The following is a 5,523-nucleotide window of genomic DNA, read 5'->3' as shown; positions in this document are numbered from 1 at the left end:
GAACATTGACTACTTGGTTTCTAAGAATCTTCATTTTTATTCTAAAAGTCAAGGATTAAAATGAGCTATTCTATACCATATTCTGACATGGTGATCTTAACAGGGTATAGTAGTTTGTATTTTCACAACTCTTGATGCTGCAAATTGAAGGGAGCAGAATATGCCATCCCAAAATGTGCCCCTTTGGCATACGGATTATTTTGAGAAACTGCACACACAGGAGAAGCTCTGAAAGCAGAGTAGAGATTATCCTTTTTCTCAGGGAAATCTTTAATTATAATGAAAATTTATATTAGAAAGGAGGTCTGTACCAAGGAGAGAGCTATTAACAGAGATAATTTTTTACCTAAGAGATTTATCCATATGCCAAGGCAACCTTTGTTTATCAAATATTTTCTCCTCTCTGCTTCCCTGTAAATTGCTCTCCTCCAATTCTCCTACATCTTCCTTTTGTCTTTACCTGAAGAAGGTCTCTAAGATGGTGGCTTGGGACAAAACAGGGAGTTACTCATTTTTCCTGGGTATCTCATGAGTACGTAAGGTATACATGTTATTAAACTTCTGTTTGTTGTTCTCTTATTAATCTTTTATTGCAGGGAGTTTCAGCCAACAACTCAGAAGGGTAGAGGGAAATTTCTTTTTCCTCCTCTCCAACATTTAATAACCACTGAAAGAAACCCAATAAATAAAATTTATAATGATTAACACTAGCTGCTGCTTTTGTGAAGTGGTTGATGTTGTTGCTGGGAAACTAAATGGAAAGAAACCAGAGAAAACCAAAGCTTTTACATTTGCAGATTTAGCATATTTGGAGGTAAGATTTGTTTCAAGGATTTGATTCTTTTGAGCTTGATTTAATTTGCGCTGGTTGTGAGATAAGGTATCTGGATACTCACTTTTAATAATCATATCAACATTTAGTGACACTTTGGTGATGGTTTATACTTGAAGCTTACTGTCTGAGAAATTAGAGATCTAGCCTCAGAAAAAGCACATGCACACATGCACAAACACTCACACACACACACACACTCACACAGAGTATGAGATCTAAAATATGTAACATTTGCCAGAAAGCAGGACTCTTAGTAAAATGTGAGCTTCAAACACTGGCTACGCAAAATGAAAAGGCCTCATTACTAAATCTGATATACATTTATAAATCCAAAGAATCCCTGAGGTAGACAAGTAATTTATGTAAAACTTTTGGTTTTGCCTACATAAATGATTGCCCTATTTCACTATTTCTTTAGTCTTGATAACTCAAATGCTTTATTATTTAGTGAAGTTCACCGTGAATTTATCAGGTGATTAGCTAAAAATCACAGGTGTCATAGATTATATTTAATTGCAAGCTGCTTTGTTTCAGAAGCATTCTACCTGCCCAACACATATATCTTTCCCAATCTCTATCTAGAATACTAGAGGCTAAATTAAAATCACCTGGAAATTGTTCACTTAAAAGTGGTTAAAATTATAATTTTCTGTTACATATATTTCAGTAAAATAGTACTTCAGTCTTTTTTTTTTTTTAATTGTAGTGGTTTTTGCCATACATTGACATGAATCAGCCATGGATCCACATGTGTTCCCCATCCCGATCCCCCCTCCCACCTCCCTCCCCATCCCATCCCTCTGGGTCTTCCCAGTGCACCAGCCCTGAGCACTTGTCTCATGCATCCAACCTGGGCTGGCGATCTGTTTCACCCTTGACAGTGTACTTGAGTATTTAAGATCACCTGGGGTGAGTCCCCGCCTGCGCCGCCGCCTCTGCCGCCGCTTAGGGCCCGGCTCGGCTCCTCCTGCTTCTCCGCCTTCTTTCCGGAGCGCTGCCCGGCCGGCGCCATGGCCAACGTGGCCGAAGTGTAGGACCTCCTGGGCGTCCCGCCTGGCGCCAGTGAGAACCAGCTGAAGAAGGCATACAGAAAGTTAGCCAAAGAATACCATCCTGATAAGAATCCAAATGCTGGTGACAAATTCAAAGAAATAACTTTTGCATATGAAGTACTATCAAATCCTGAGAAGCGCGAACTGTATGACAGATACGGAGAACAAGGTCTTCCCGAAGGTAGCGGTGGAGGTGGTGGCCCTGGATATTTTCTCTCACATTTTTGGTGGAGGATTATTTAGCTTCATGGGTAATCAGAGCAGAAGTCGAAATGGCAGAAGAAGAGGAGACATAATGCATCCATTCAAAGTATCTTTAGAAGACCTGTATAATGGCAAGACAACCAAACTACAACTTAGCAAGAATGTACTCTGTGGTGCATGCAGTGGCCAAAGTGGGAAGTCTGGAGCTGTTCAGAAGTGTAGTGCTGGTCGGGGTCGAGGTGTACGCATCATGATCAGACAGCTGGCTCCAGGGATGGTAGAGCAGATGGAGTCTGTGTGTTCTGACTTGTAATGGAGGAGGAGAGGTAATTAATGGAAAGGGCCGCTGTAGAAAATGTGAAGGGAAGACAGTGATTAAAGAAGTCAAGATTCTTGAAGTCCACGTAGACAAAGGCATGAAACATGGACAGAGAAATACGTTTACTGGGGAAGCAGACCAGGCCCCAGGAGTGGAACCAGGAGACATTGTTCTTTTGCTACAAGGAAAAGAGCATGAGGTGTTCCAGAGAGATGGGAATGATTTGCACATGACATATAAGATAGGACTTGTTGAAGCTCTTTGTGGATTCCAGTTCACATTTAAGCACCTTGATGGATGTCGGATTGTGGTGAAATACCCCCCTGGCAAAGTAATTGAACCAGGATATGTTCGTGTTAGTTCGAGGTGAAGGAATGCCACAATATAGTAATCCCTTTGAAAAAGGTGATCTTTACATAAAGTTTGATGCGCAGTTTCCTGAAAACAACTGGATCAACCCAGATAAACTTTCTGAATTAGAAGATCTTCTGCCATCCAGACCAGAAGTTCCAAATATTATTGGAGTCACAGAGGAGGTAGCGCTTCAAGAATTTGATAGCACTCAGGGCTCAGGAGGTGGGCAGAGGCGTGACGCCTATAATGATAGCTCTGATGAAGAAAGCAGTAGCCATCATGGACCAGGAGTGCCATGTGCCCATCAGCAAACTGCAAACAAATTGCACAGGTGGATTTTCTTTCCACACTGGCCTGGTTTGTTTTCTGCAATCCAGCTGGAGCGTCTGGTCAACCCAGATGAACTGATGGACATCTGTTGGTCTATGTGTAACTTTTAAAATTTTGGTATAGTATCTACAGAGTGTATAATTTAAATTAACCACAAAGCTTTACATCTTCATTTCAACTGTTCTATAGCAGAATAAAGCACTTGAAAGGAAACAAGACTCCTTTTCACACATGGGTTATAAGTTTCAGTCCTGATATCTATGCTTGATTTTTATCAGTGTGTGTAGATTTTATGTTTCATATTTTAAATTCAAATCCCACATTGTAAAGTTTGTGTACAATTTGTCCTGAAGCTTTGTGTTTGGCTGCACCTGCATAAGCTGCTACAAATAGAATAAGGAATTTCATAGCCTGTATCTATCATTTATACGCATGGGAAAATGGGCTTTGCACACAATGAGTTTGGAACTCACTGGGAACAATGGAAAAAAATATCATTAGCTGAGCTGTGGTTGTAAAGTTTTGGGCGGGGGGCGAGGGGGGGGTGTTTCTTTTTCTTTCTTTCCCCCCCCCCTTTTTTTTACCATCTTGTGAAAGGTTTCTGGAACTGAATAATAAAAAGCAATTGGTGTAAATTAAAAAAAAAATCACCTGGGGTGCATTAAAACAAATAATAGAGAAGATAAACAAAACCCCAGCCCCACCCCAAATGTTGGGCTTTAATTATTTCTGTTTGTAAGGCATCCGTATTTACTAAGTCCCACACAGATGGTTCTGATTTGCCTCCAAGATTACCAGTCTCTGACCCAGATGATTCCTTTCTCTGCCAGCCCCTATCCCTGGGGGCTGTCCTGCACACTGATGTGGTATCAGCGCCTGAAACACTGCTTCACTACTCCATGCCTCTGTTCCAGTTCCTCACTTGCTCCCCAATACTGAGCCATTTCCAACTCTTTAAATGGTAACTTCTCTAAATGGGAAAGATTCCATTGTGCAAAGCAGTCAATGCTCAGTATTAATTTTAATGCTGGGCAATTATTTTAAAGATTAAAAGACTGACACAGAACATGATACATGAGTCTGGTACCTAGCTTAGAAAATATATAGTTACTCATTGAGATTAAAAATATTTTGCTTGGTGGACCTTGTCTAGAGAACTGATACTCCAGCATCGGGGCTTCATTTTTGTGGGTTAGGGAAGTGGATCATTTTTAAATGCATATCTGTAAGAAGGAGGTCTGACGTGGGCTTGCCTTTCCTTTCTGATTGGACCTCTAACTCGAAGGAAAATTTGGTGGGGTTTTGGTAAAGACACCCTGAGAACACCAGGCATCTTCAGAGTTTCCAAGAGTGAGAAGCCTACTGTAAGGGATGGAATGAGAATGCTGGAAATTAACTCTCTTTACTTTGCCATTTTCCTGCAATAGTTCTGCTGTAAGGGGTGTGTGTATGGGTATGTGTGTGTGCACACGCACGCCCATGTGCACTTGTGAGATATGCACAATAAAGTGGGAAAATATCATTTTAATCATAACTGGCTTCAGAGGTTAAACAGGGTCACTAAAATAGCAGCAAGCCTTTACTTCAAATTTACAAAAAAGAGCAGTGAGGGACAACTTGCTCAATTAAATATTAAGAAGTACTCTAAAGTTACAAAAGCTAAACCATCATGAGATATTGTAACATGAGAATATACAGAAAGAAAAAAAAAAAGAATATACAGAAAGATAAAAGAATGAAGAAAAATTCAGTAAACAGACACATCTATGTATATATGTACACATATACATTACTTAGTACACAGTAGAGATGGTGTAAATTCATGAAACCATCAAACAATAAAATTGTTGTTGTTTAGTCCCTAAGTTGTGTCCAACTCTTTTGCAACCCCATGGACTGTAGCCAGCCAGGTTCCTCTGTCCCTGGGATTTCCCAGGCAAGAATTCTGAAGTGGGTTGTCATTTCCTTTTCTAGGGGAACTGCCTGACCCAAGGATGGAACCCATACCTCCTGCATTGGCAGGCAGATTATTTGCCACTGAGCTAGCTGGGAAGCCCCAAACAATAAATAGTGTACATTAAATACAATAATGTGATGTACTCATTGGCACAGAAAGAAAACATGAGACTCTTGTTTTATACAAAACAAGGTAGATTGATAATTCTGGAAAAGCTCAATCAAAAAACAAGTTTTTCCCAAGGTAGTACTTTGTGGGTTTTTTTTTTATTTTCTCCTTTTATTTTTGTGAATTTTTAAAATTCTAAGTTATATAACTGTGTAAAAATGGTTTATCATTTTAAAAAGGCTAAAACCAAAAAGGCTTTCTTTTTATATCAGAAGCTTATAACTCAGTGATAATTTATTCTGATACCATCTTATAATTACAGCAGGGTTTGCAGGAGCTTTGATTGCTTATAAAAATAGCAGCC

At 39.7% G+C, this 5,523-nt stretch overlaps 1 pseudogene; it reads left to right on the top strand.

Moving 5' to 3' along the window:
• Nucleotides 1-1,845: 1,845 nt before the first annotated feature.
• On the top strand, nt 1,846-3,059 carry LOC133046573 (dnaJ homolog subfamily A member 2-like; annotated as a pseudogene).
• The last annotated feature ends 2,464 nt before the right edge of the window (nt 3,060-5,523 follow it).

Source organism: Dama dama, chromosome 25, assembly GCF_033118175.1.
Source record: "Dama dama isolate Ldn47 chromosome 25, ASM3311817v1, whole genome shotgun sequence".
Taxonomy (NCBI): domain Eukaryota; kingdom Metazoa; phylum Chordata; class Mammalia; order Artiodactyla; family Cervidae; genus Dama; species Dama dama.
The sequence above is the reverse complement of the archived record's forward strand: the minus strand, read 5'-3'. Positions and strand labels throughout refer to the sequence as shown.